The sequence below is a fragment of the Paramormyrops kingsleyae genome, unplaced genomic scaffold (assembly GCF_048594095.1).
Source record: "Paramormyrops kingsleyae isolate MSU_618 unplaced genomic scaffold, PKINGS_0.4 ups55, whole genome shotgun sequence".
Taxonomy (NCBI): domain Eukaryota; kingdom Metazoa; phylum Chordata; class Actinopteri; order Osteoglossiformes; family Mormyridae; genus Paramormyrops; species Paramormyrops kingsleyae.
The window spans coordinates 67,917-80,515 of NW_027325993.1; the positions used below are offsets into that span (position 1 = coordinate 67,917).

General features: G+C 42.3%; 1 protein-coding gene and 1 pseudogene across 1 annotated transcript in view; both read right to left on the reverse strand.

Moving 5' to 3' along the window:
* The window catches only part of LOC140586411 (uncharacterized), a 69,335-nt gene that overhangs the window by 27,831 nt on the left and 28,905 nt on the right, over positions 1-12,599 (reverse strand). The window lies entirely within an intron of this gene.
* LOC140586418 (U2 spliceosomal RNA) lies at positions 11,628-11,860 on the reverse strand (annotated as a pseudogene).

Sequence of the window (12,599 nt, forward strand, 5' to 3'; positions counted from 1 at the left end):
AGTCATGGTCGACATGTTCAGAGGTATCTTGTAGCAGGCTAACTTGTGTAGGCAAAAACTTTAGGCTAAATGTAATGAAAGTTAATAACAGTTGTTGTTTTTTACAAAGGGAACAGCCAGGTCTCTACTACAGCAATCATAACCAGCTTTAGAAGTTATGCAGAGTTATATAGAAGTGTTCAAATAAACAGCAGTTTATTGTTAAAAAAAAGTGAATAAAGTGAAATTATTTTTAATCAGTATGTTATTTCCATATTTCAAATGTAATGGAAAGATTAGACATTCAATTCCAAGGCAAAAAATGTAAAATACTTTATTAAGTGTGCATTTTTTTTTACAGGAAATGAAGAGAAGGAATATTTATCTTAAGAAAAAAATATAGCAGTGTTGTGAATTTTTTCTTTTCTCTTCAGCCACAAACATTCACATACACTTAAAACATTTTAAAGATTTAACTGATGATAACATCTGATTATGATCTGATTAACATCTGACAAAAACAATGATTATGCACCAAAATATTACTTCAGTAATTTAAAGTTAAGTTAAATCTTGAAAAATGTGTTAAGTTTATGTCAAGTGTTTGAAAAATCTCAACATTGCAATTTTTTTTTTTTTTTTTGGGAACAGATTCATATTCCATTTCCTTTGCTTCCAGTAAAAAAAACTGCAGACCTGGTCAAATTCGTTAATAATTTGATTTGGAGTAATTTTTCCATTACATCTGATATATGGAAATAAAAGCTATTAAAAGTATTTATACTTTATTCACTTTTTTAAAATGCACTGCTATTTATTTGAACTGTATGCAACTTGTCTTTAATTCTGTTTTCTTGTTGGGTTTTTTTTACGCATGTGAAAATGTCAAATAAAATTTTTTTTTTTTTAATGTTTGCAGGCATACTTTCAACATTTCAGGGATTTTTGAAAAAAATGCAACATGAAAAACCAATGGCGCACTTGCTGCACGTGGAGATGGTGGCCCTAGTTCGAGAGCTCCTCAGCAAATTTATGAAGCCGGAAGCCATCCCACTGAGTGCAAAGGATATCATCAAGGTTGATGTCCGGAGTAAAGATTTGCAACTTTAAGACAAAAGGTTGTCTGTTGGAAGATACTGCTACTCTGCACTAAACAAGGCCCGTGTGGAGAGGCTGATATGGGTGAGAAACATTTACAACTCTCTCAGAGAAGGGTACATGAAGTCATCAGAGTTCCTTCTCAAAGACCTTCCTCTGGACAACAAGATAATCACCTCACTTTCTGCACTCACTCCCTCTCTGATTCAAGATGACTCCATCTGTGGGGCTTTTATCACATTAGGAGAGGCCTTGCCTAATGTGGTCGCACCAGAAGAGATTGGTCAGGTGGAGGAAGAGATACGGGCGTACCAAATAGAGGTGGACCTGGTAACGTGTGCCCAGAACTACATTGAAGAAGAAGGCCGAGTTGATGTAGATTGGTGGAGCAGAGTTGTATCCATGAAAAATCCAGAGAGAGGTGTGCGATTTCCCATTCTGGGTCAGCTGGTCAAAGCACTACTTAGCATTTTCACAGGCCCCCTGGTTGAGGGATCATTTAATCTCATGGGTGATATTCTTGAAGCAGACAGATGCTCCATGAATGTGGAAACTTATGAGAGCCTTGCAATTGTAAAATCCACGATTAAAGCAAGGGAGTGGACAGCATCGACAATGACAATAGACCAGCCATTAAGGTGGTCTTGCCTGTCATCGTATCAAACATATCAAAAACATCTGCAGAAAAAGAAAGAGGCACAACAGGCACAAAAGAAGAAAAGGGTGAATGAGGCAGCAAGGATTCGGCCATCACAGATGGCAAACAAACTCATACGGCAGGCCAGGAATATCGCTGGATCAGCCAAAGCCTCCTCTAGACGAGTCAAACACTCATCCTCGTCCACTGGACCATCCAGACCTTTTTCAACCTCCTCTGGACCAGCCAGACCCTCACCAACCTCCACTGGACCATCCAGACCCTCACCAACCTCCACTGGACCATCCAGACCTTTTTCAACCTCCTCTGGACCAGCCAGACCCTCAGCCTCCTCCTCTGGACCATTCAGACCATTTTCAACTTCCAATGGACCAGCCAAACTCTTTCTCTCTCCCTCTGGACCAGCCAAAGCCTCATCTTCATCCTCTGGACCAGCCAAAGCCTCATCTTCATCCTCAGGACCAGCCAAAGCATCATCTTCATCCTCTGGACCAGCCAAAGCCTCATCCTTATCTTCTGGACCAGACTCTTCTGGACTAGCCAAACTCTTTCTCCCTCCCTCTGGACCAGCCAAAGCCTCATCCTCATCATCTGGACCAGCCGAAGCCTCATCCTCCTCCACTGTACCAGCTCCATCTTCTGGTCCAAATGTCTTAAAAAGAAAGAGTTTGCAGGACTTTGCTTACAACCCAGAAAAAAAGAAAAAATAAGTGATAATGGCCTTGATTTCACTTCTAATCTTCAGTTTAGCAGGTCAGTTCTTTAGCACTTTGAGCACTTGTTATTTATGCACTTTAAGCACTTGCTATTGTTTAGCAGTTTTTTTTGTACTTTATTTTTGTTATTATTGTCAATATTTGAAGTAAGTCCTTCAAATAAAAAAGTCCCCCCCAAAAAAAAGTTCAACTGTAATGAAAAATAACGTTGCTTATGAATGTTGGCAAGTAAAAAAGTATTTGTACTTTGTGATCAAGTGCCATTCTTGGCACATCACACAACGACGAAATGCGTCCTCTGCATTTTAACCCATATGTGATATATTAGCTATATTATTTAGCTTCATTCTTAAAATAATAATACTAATACCAATAATAATAATAACAAAACCAAATGTAGCCAGGTCTATAAAGCTACCATAAGGCTTTGAAGCTATTATAGAGCGTAATTTGTAAAGAGGGAGACATGAACCTTACAATAAGTTGTGTATACCAAAGTGGGCAGCTGTCTCTTTAAGACGTTCCTGAGTGCCGAAAGGTAGGGTGGGAGTTTTTTTTTTCCGGCGGGTTTTTCTAGACGGAGGAAGGCGGGTAAAGAGAGCGGAAAGAGGAGTGAACGGCAACTTAGGGAAATAAACGTATATATCTACATATATATATTTGTGTAGATGTCAACGTTTAGAGCACTGTTTATTTTTTTTGGCCTAAGCATACAATTGCAGCAATTAGTGGATAGAAAGATTTTGGTGCAAGTGCTCTCTTTTGGATATCCTGGTAGGTCAATTTACCTGTTTGAAAATATAGATATAGGGATCATTAGTGTGAAGGAAAAACAGTCAGGATATGAATGCGAACCTTTGCTGATTGTGTGGTTGATTATTTTCTTTACTAATGTATCATTTTTTGTAGTTGTATGTAAAATGCTAAAGCTACCTATAAGGCTACTTGCTAATTGATCGGAATACGTTGACTGTGATATGGTGTTATTCAGTTTAGCCACCCTGTTAGTACCATTGCAGGTTGAAATGTTTATAATGTGCATATATAAGTATATACATGTATATGTGTATATTAATGTTATTCAGGAAATCTGTGTATGGCCTAATGTGAATCTGAGATTGCGCTGTATGTTAATGGATGATGGAAAAATATATAATTTTGTGTGATGTTTAAGTAAGACATCTAACTCTCTGTACTTTGTGTGCAGACTGTTTTTTTTGGATTTGATTCCGTTCCGAATTCAGTATTTTTTCGGCCAAGGAAGATCGCTTGTTTCACAGAGTCGCTCCCTCTGCGTTGAACTGCGCAATGTAACAAGTTTTTTGCAACTGGAGATTTTTTTCTTTCCCAGCGCTTTGTGAAGAAATCCTCAAGTGTTGCAACGGCATCCACCTCCCCAGTGGACACGGGGATCTCCACCATGCTGCTGTTGCAGCAGAGGCAGGGTCCGAGTGGGCGGCAGTTTGGAAAAAGATTGCAGCCCTCGAAGACAAGGTTCCGGTCCGAGATCTCCATGCTTGCTGGTGCCCTGACTGACCCATATATATCCCGGAGTAGTTCGGAGACCACTGGGACTCCTTTTGTAGTCCCCACTTCAGCTCCAAGCTGTTTCCCGCCCCCTCCTCCTCATCCTCCACCGCCACCTCGTCCTCCTCCACCTGCTAGTATCCAGGGCCCCAAGCAGAGTCATCATCAGGGAAGTGGCGCAGGACCCACCAAAGGCCCCAACATGGTGGATGTCCTGGCGGAGCTGCCCCGCATTAAACTGCACCCGGTGCTGAGATCGCCAGGTGGGACGCCAGTGCCAAGGAGGGGCTGACACAGGGGACGCCCATGGCCTCAAGAGGACATTACTTCCATCTTATCAAAGGCTCTGGCGGGTGTGGGCGGCCTCCTCTCTTGGGCCGCGGGCCGGGTGGTGCTTGGCTCTGCTGCGCCGTGGTGGGGCCCTGGCGGGCAGTCCGGGGGATCTTGGGACACTGGGGGCCTTCTAGGCGGATTGGGGGGTTCGGTTTGGGCTGGGCGGGGGGGCTCGCCGCCCGTCCTCCCTCTGCGGGCCTCCCTGTACGGGGGTTGGCGCCCCTTTAGTCCCTCGCGGGCTGCTTCCTGGGTTGGGCGGGTGGTTATCTCCGGGGCACATGGCCGTGGGCCCTTGTGCTGGGGGGGCGGCAGGGTGGCCTCGGTTGCCTGGTTTCTCCTGCCTTCGCCTTCGGCCTTGTGGGGGGGTGGGGTGCTGTCGCTTCCCCCGACGGCATCATATGCCAGCACATCCAATGACAAATCAGTTCACACCTACACTTACACATACATATAAGAATGGTTGAGCGATCAGTATCATTATTATTGTTACTTTTTAGCGTGTGTTATAGACATAGGAATTTAAATATACATGTATAAGGGTAGGATCACGTGTGTGTATGCTACATATATATATATATATATAATACCTATTTGTCACATTATTAATTATAATTATTATTACTGATGTTATAATGTTTGTTGTTTGATGTCCTTGTAATGAGTGTTATTTTTCTTATGGTTGTTTGTATTCTGTATTCCCCTACACTTCATTTTCTCCGTCCCACCTACATTATTAGTTTTATTTTTCCTGTATACCTCTGTTTCCTTTTTTTTTTTTCTTTTCTCTCCCCATGGTGATTAATGTCTGTTCTCGTTACGATTGTTGTTTCTGTATCCCCCGTTTTTTTTTTTTTTTTCCTTTCCTCCACGGGACGGGTGAGTTCGGAGCAGCCACACTCTTTGCTCTTGAATTTAGTGTAAAATAAAGTTGTCCTCCGAAGAGGGGGGGTGGTGGTGGGGAATTTAAAAAAGAAAGAAAAAAGGAAAGGGAAAAGAGAAAAAAAAATAAAAAAATCAAAGGCTCTGAAAAAGAAGTTCAGGCACCAGATCCACTCTGATGAGTAGGAGAAGCGGTCCTCTGAGCCCTTAAACTTTTTATACTTATATCATTTTTATACTTAAGACTTATATACTTTATATACTTAAACTTTATATACTTATACTTTATGTACTTATACACTCACCTAAAGGATTATTAGGAACACCATACTAATACGGTGTTTGACCCCCTTTCGCCTTCAGAACTGCCTTAATTCTACGTGGCATTGATTCAACAAGGTGCCGAAAGCATTCTTTAGAAATGTTGGCCCATATTGATAGGATAGCATCTTGCAGTTGATGGAGATTTGTGGGATGCACATCCAGGGCACCAAGCTCCCGTTCCACCACATCCCAAAGATGCTCTATTGGGTTGAGATCTGGTGACTGTGGGGGCCATTTAAGTACAGTGAACTCATTGTCATGTTCAAGAAACCAATTTGAAATGATTCGAGCTTTGTGACATGGTGCATTATCCTGCTGGAAGTAGCCATCAGAGGATGGGTACATGGTGGTCATAAAGGGATGGACATGGTCAGAAACAATGCTCAGGTAGGCCGTGGCATTTAAACGATGCCCAATTGGCACTAAGGGGCCTAAAGTGTACCAAGAAAACATCCCCCACACCATTACACCACCACCACCAGCCGGCACAGTGGTAACAAGGCATGATGGATCCATGTTCTCATTCTGTTTACTCTACCATTTGAATGTCTCAACAGAAATCGAGACTCATCAGACCAGGCAACATTTTTCCAGTCTTCAACTGTCCAATTTTGGTGAGCTTGTGCAAATTGTAGCCTCTTTTCCTATTTGTAGTGGAGATGAGTGGTACCCAGTGGGGTCTTCTGCTGTTGTAGCCCATCCGCCTCAAGGTTGTGCGTGTTGTGGCTTCACAAATGCTTTGCTGCATACCTCGGTTGTAACGAGTGGTTATTTCAGTCAAAGTTGCTCTTCTATCAGCTTGAATCAGTCGGCCCATTCTCCTCTGACCTCTAGCATCAACAAGGCATTTTCGCCCACGGGACTGCCGCATACTGGATGTTTTTCCCTTTTCACACCATTCTTTGTAAACCCTAGAAATGGTTGTGCGTGAAAATCCCAGTAACTGAGCAGATTGTGAAATGAGCAGATTGTGAAATACTCAGACCGGCCCGTCTGGCACCAACAACCATGCCACGCTCAAAATTGATTAAATCACCTTTCTTTCCCATTCTGACATTCAGTTTGGAGTTCAGGAGATTGTCTTGACCAGGACCACACCCCTAAATGCATTGAAACAACTGCCATGTGATTGGTTGATTAGATAATTGCATTAATGAGAAATTGAACAGGTGTTCCTAATAATCCTTTAGGTGAGTGTATACTTTATATGCTTATATTTATATACTTATACTTTGTGTACTGATTATATATACTTATTAATAAATAATATATTTTTATCACTATTATTTTTAAAAGAGTTGCTGCTTTTGTAATACTGCTGCAGCATTCTCCACATGCTAATCACTGCCCCACATCGAATTGGCACTTTGATCAGCCATGAATCACTTCACTACCCCCTGTTGAATGTTGCATCGTATGTTGTTAGATATCTCGTAGTAGTATTGCAGTATTTATTTAAATTGAAAATGCTTAAAACAGATCAATTTCTCACAAACACATCTATTCATGAGTGATTTAAACGGCAAGGATGAAAATGATTAGGATTAGCTCTTGCCAAAATAGGGCTTGTAAACTTTTGTGGTACTCAGAATTAACCCAAACAACTATGACTCTATAATCCTCTATAATCACTCTCACTCTGTCACACTTGAATCAAACTCCAGGCCTCGCATGTAATGAGCAAAATTTTCTTCTTTATTCAGCAATCCAGCATAGTGTTCCAACCACACTCGGGGACAATGCGCAATGCACCCTGCACCCAGAAATCAGCAGGTTAATATACTATAAGACGAATTCCCCTATATGGACTTTTAAGTCCTGATTGGTTACCAAACATCTGCAAACCAGGTTTCGAACATACAACAAACATAATACGCCACCTCTATTGGTCTACTTCAAGGATGTTCAGTTTCCAATCCTCGTTAGGCCTAGGCCTCCTATGAGTCCCACACATAAGCCTGTCTATCCAGCCTAGGAAGGAGGGCAAAAACCCTAAACATTAGGGAAATTCCACTCCCAACCCAGCAAAAAGGTGCAACCCCCCCTTCGGTGTCCATGGCTGGCATGGCTCACAACGCTATCAGTAAGGGAAACCCCAACCCTATATTACCTAAATAAAGACTTCAGCGTAAACATATACAACCCTTATGGGTACATAACTTGCTTGTGTGTTCAAATGCTACCATACAACAAACTGCGTCTAGCATAGTACAGCAGCTACATTTCAAGGCCTCCTGCAGGTCCCCTTTCTCCCCCCGGCGATGTTCCCTTCAGCCCAGTTCTACAAGGTCTGTGGCCTGCAAAGCTGGTTCCGTGCAGGTGGCTGCGAGGCAAGGACACACGGCACCATCCCCAAAACAACAAAACCTGAGACACAAGAACAATCCCACAATGCCTCCCAACCCTGGCCTACCATCACTTTAAATTTCCCTTCCACACTTTGAAGTAATGTTAAACATATACTACATAATCCTGAAAAGGAGTGGTCACTAAAATTAAACAGCTCGCAGATCTTCACAATGCAAGAAATGCAAAGATGGAGAAAGCGAAGAACAGTTCACAGCCGGCTGGGCACATTGTCATCATCAAAGATTTTAAGTATGTTTATTTATATAGCACAATTCGGGCACAAGGCAATTCAAAGTGCTTTACAAAGACAAGGATACAATCAAATTAAAATGTCAAAATCACATTTCAAAGATAAGTAAAAGAAATAATAATGAAAATAAATAATTTTATTAATCAATTACAATGAACACATAATAATAAGAAAAAGCCAAAATAAATAAATAGCTAACTGAAAAGACGTCACATTTTAATGACAGAAAATGACTGGTGCTGCACTAGGAAACTCTGACCATGCAACAATTCATCTAATTCCAGCATACAGACAAAATCTGAAAACTGCTAAACCTGTTGTTACTAGAGTGAAACACTGAACATGTGGAGCAGTAGAGCAATTAAAATCATGCTTTGACTCAACAGACTGGAATGTTTTCAAAACTGCTACTAACAGCGTGGATGAATACACGGACACTGTAACATGGCACATAAGCTTCTGCGAGGACTCTCGCATTCCCAAAAAGTCTGTTGTCAGCTATAATAACGACGAACCATGGTTTACAACTGAACTCAGGCAGCTTCCTAAAACAAAAGATGAAGCTTACAGGAGTGGTGACAAAAACCTGTTCAAATTCTACTGCGGGTTTGAAAAGCCACATTCGCGCATCATACAGCCCTCACCTTTTCAATGGCCTTCTTCACACCTGGGTACCTTCACACCTCGCCCACACTATACCCAGCTCACCCCCCCCACGTCCAGCCACCTCCCCAGGAGAATCAACGACAGAGATGTAAACAAGATCTTCAGTAGCCAGAATACAAGGAAAGCTCCTGGTTCAGACTCTGTCTCCCCAGCCACTCTGAAGCACTGTGCAGATCAATAGTCACCTGTCTTCACAGATATTTTCAACCAGTCACTGAACCAGTCAGTGACTACAGACTGGTGGCTCTCACATCGGTGGTAATGAAGGCTTTTGAGAGACTTGTGCTGTCATACCTTAAAACCATCACAGACCTATCGCTTGACCCCAGGCTACAGTCTGCCTACAGAACCAACAGACCTGTGGACGATGCAGTTAACACTGGACTCCATTTCTTACTCCGACACTTGGAGTGCCCTGAGACATATGTTAGGATTCTGTTTGTGGACTTTAGCTTTGCATTTAATACTATTCTATTGGAGCTAATGCGGACTGAACTCTCACAACTGTCTGTGCCTGATCCAAAATAACATATTATAACCACGATGGCCCAGTTTTACGCTACAATCATTGAGTCCATCGTCACCTCCTCCATCACAGCCTGGTTTGGATCAGCCACTGAACGAGACAAGGCCAGACTGCAACACATCATCCACTCAGCAGAGCGAATAATCGGCAGTAACCTGCTTACCCTCCAGACACTTTACATCACCAGAACCAGGAAACGGGCATACAAAATCTTTGAGGACCCATCTCACCCTGCTCACCACATCTTTCAAGCCTTACCCTCCATGAGAAGACTCATGGCAATCAGAACCAAGACCACAAGACACGCCAAGAGCTTCTCCCCTCAGGTAGTCTCTCTCATTAACCAAACCAGTCTCTGAATGGACGTTCAATTAATCGTCAGCTGCAGTGAAATATCCACCAGCATAACCAGTGAACAACTGATAAACTTCCTCTATGATTATATTCTGCACTCTTGCACATTATGCACACATACTGCAAATTCTGTATACATATTGCACTCTTGCACATATAGTTGACTTGGCTGCTACTTAATAACGGCACCATTTAAGAGCCCTTTAAATTATTATACCATTTATATAGTTTATATTCATACTACAATGATTACTATGTACACACACATATATAAATATCATAATACCATCATTACTACCATTAATAAACTTAATTATCATATAATTATCATATTACCCAATTGCCAGTCTATTGTTTATTACCTTTCTGCATATGTCTTTGCTAAATGTGGGTAACTCTCGCCAGTGTGGGGAAGCAATAAAAAAGGCCAACAGAATGTTGGGTTATATCTCTAGGTGTGTGGAGTTTAAGTCAAGGGAGGTGATGATACACTTATATAATTCCTTGGTAAGACACCACCTAGAATACTGTGTGCAGGTTTGGTCACCATACCTCAAGAAGGACATTGCTGCCTTAGAAAAGGTGCAACGAAGAGCTACGAGAATGATTCCTGGTCTTAGAGGAATGTCTTATGAGGAGAGGTTAGCGGAACTGAATCTGTTTAGCCTTGAGCAAAGGAGACTAAGGGGGGATATGATTCAGGTCTATAAGATTCTAACGGGTCTGGATGCTCTTCAGCCAAATGACTATTTCAATATTAGTCTAAATACTAGAACTCGTGGCCATAAGTGGAAATTAGCGGGAGAAAAATTTGAGGAAGCACTTCTTTACACAGCGTGTAGTTAGAGTATGGAATAGTCTTCCTGCTAGTGTAGCGGAAGCTAAAACCCTGGGTTCCTTTAAATCAGAGCTAGATAAGATTTTAACAACTCTGAGCTATTAGTTAAGTTCTCGCCAAACGAGCTTGATGGGCCGAATGGCCTCCTCTCGTTTGTAAATTTCTTATGTTCTTATGTTCTTTGTAATGTCATGTAAAAGCACCACCAAGGCAAATTCCTTGTATGGAAACATATCTGGATTCCGATTCTACATCCTTCATCAGTACTAGAAAACTTCCATCCAGCGTTGCATTTCACTTTGACGCTGTCGCTTTTGAAACACTTTTCTGTGATCTAGCTCTTGTTTTGGTCACCGACTATCATCCAACAAAAGGTTCATTTCAGCTCTCCTAATCTGACATAAACCACACTCACAAACACTTTTGGGTTACTGTGTCACCGGGAAGGGATGGACTCCAGTCGGGATGGGTTTCCAGCATTTCCTATCCTGGCTGTTCTCTTTAGGGACAAACACAGGAATGGAGTCTAGTGATCACACCGGAACTTGACTTACCTGAACGGAGATGTATGGAGCAGACTCTCATATGCGCAGGGATGCTCTGGAATGCAAGGTCTTTACTACCCACCGCTATAAGCTACGCCATCCGACGCCATTTCTTCAACTCTTCCACTTTTGCTCTTGTCTTTTCCAATCCAGAAAAGAGAAGAAACGTATACCGGTCCTGAAGACCGAAGAGAGACCCGAGTCGATATGGGGCTGCCGCTTAGCGGGTCGCCGTTAGCCGGGCCTCCGTGACGCCCCCGCGCAGAGTAGAATGCCCAGGGGCGTCGCAGTCACCGGCGTCCTCCCTGTCCTCTCAAAAAACAGCAATCATTTAAACAAACATGAGGGAAAATTCAAAAGGCAAAGATGAAGTCATGCCTTACCTCAGCACAGCTGCCCACCGCACAAACGACAGCGTGTCACCTTACTTTAAAAAAAAAGAAAAAAGGCGGGAAATTGGGGCCGCGCACGGACAGGGCCCCTCCCTCACACCACATGCGGCTAATTAGTTGGCCATCCAGAGGCACTCAGTCTATTAGTCACCCATTCAGTCAGTCAGTTCTGCCTTTCAACAACAGGGGGCAGTAGAGGTGCACCGTTCCCGGAAGCACTGCAATACCGGGTCGATGCCTGGAGCAGATGGGGCAAGCCCCACTTCCGGCTCCCTGTTCCAAAAATCCGTTTAATATGTGGTCCCCTCCATGGGGGACGTATCAAAATAACCTTTTCATACCAAAACAAAATGTAAATCAGCTCAAATACATGAATAATAAATATTATGCTTGTACTACTTACATTAACACATAATCACAATCTATAAGGCTGAAACATTCCCACACTATGCAAATCATGCCAACGCAGTACAATAAGACTTTCAAAGATAATATTACCCACACACTCACAGAGTGAAACTCTCCGACACAAGAAAAAAAACATAACTGATAACATCGGGCTGATATGGTAATAATTAAAATGTTAACAACTAAAATGATTTTTAACGATTAAAAAACGTCTGTGAGCCCACCAATAAGCGCACAAAACGAACTCTATTAGAATCAATGATCCTTAATGTTACCTGTAAGCTACAGTTGGTTGAAGGCTCATTATCATTACCCCAGTTCCCAATAGCGTAATTCGCGTTTTCTTTTAAAGCAACATTTCATAGCAAACTACTTAAATAAACAGGTCATTGAAAGATCAGAATTTAAGCCTTACCGTTCTATCCCAGGACTCTTCCAAAACTTCTGGCTGTGGCCCTGCACAAGGCAGCATGGGTCACGTGTTCCACAGCAACAATAACACTGGGCTGCCCACAGACGTGCCTGTCTGAAAATCGGCGTAGTGCACTCGGATATCGGCCGATGCGGATACATTAAAAAATGCTAAATATCGGCCCGATATATCGGTCGACCTCTAGTTGATAGACTTGTATTCTTAGCTAAAAACCTTGAGTTAGCAAAGCAAATAAAAAAATATATATTTAAGTTATGTTATGAACCAATCAGGGGGGTTGGTGTTGCAAAGCTGCTGTTTAAATGTGTTCAGCTTTTCTGTTTA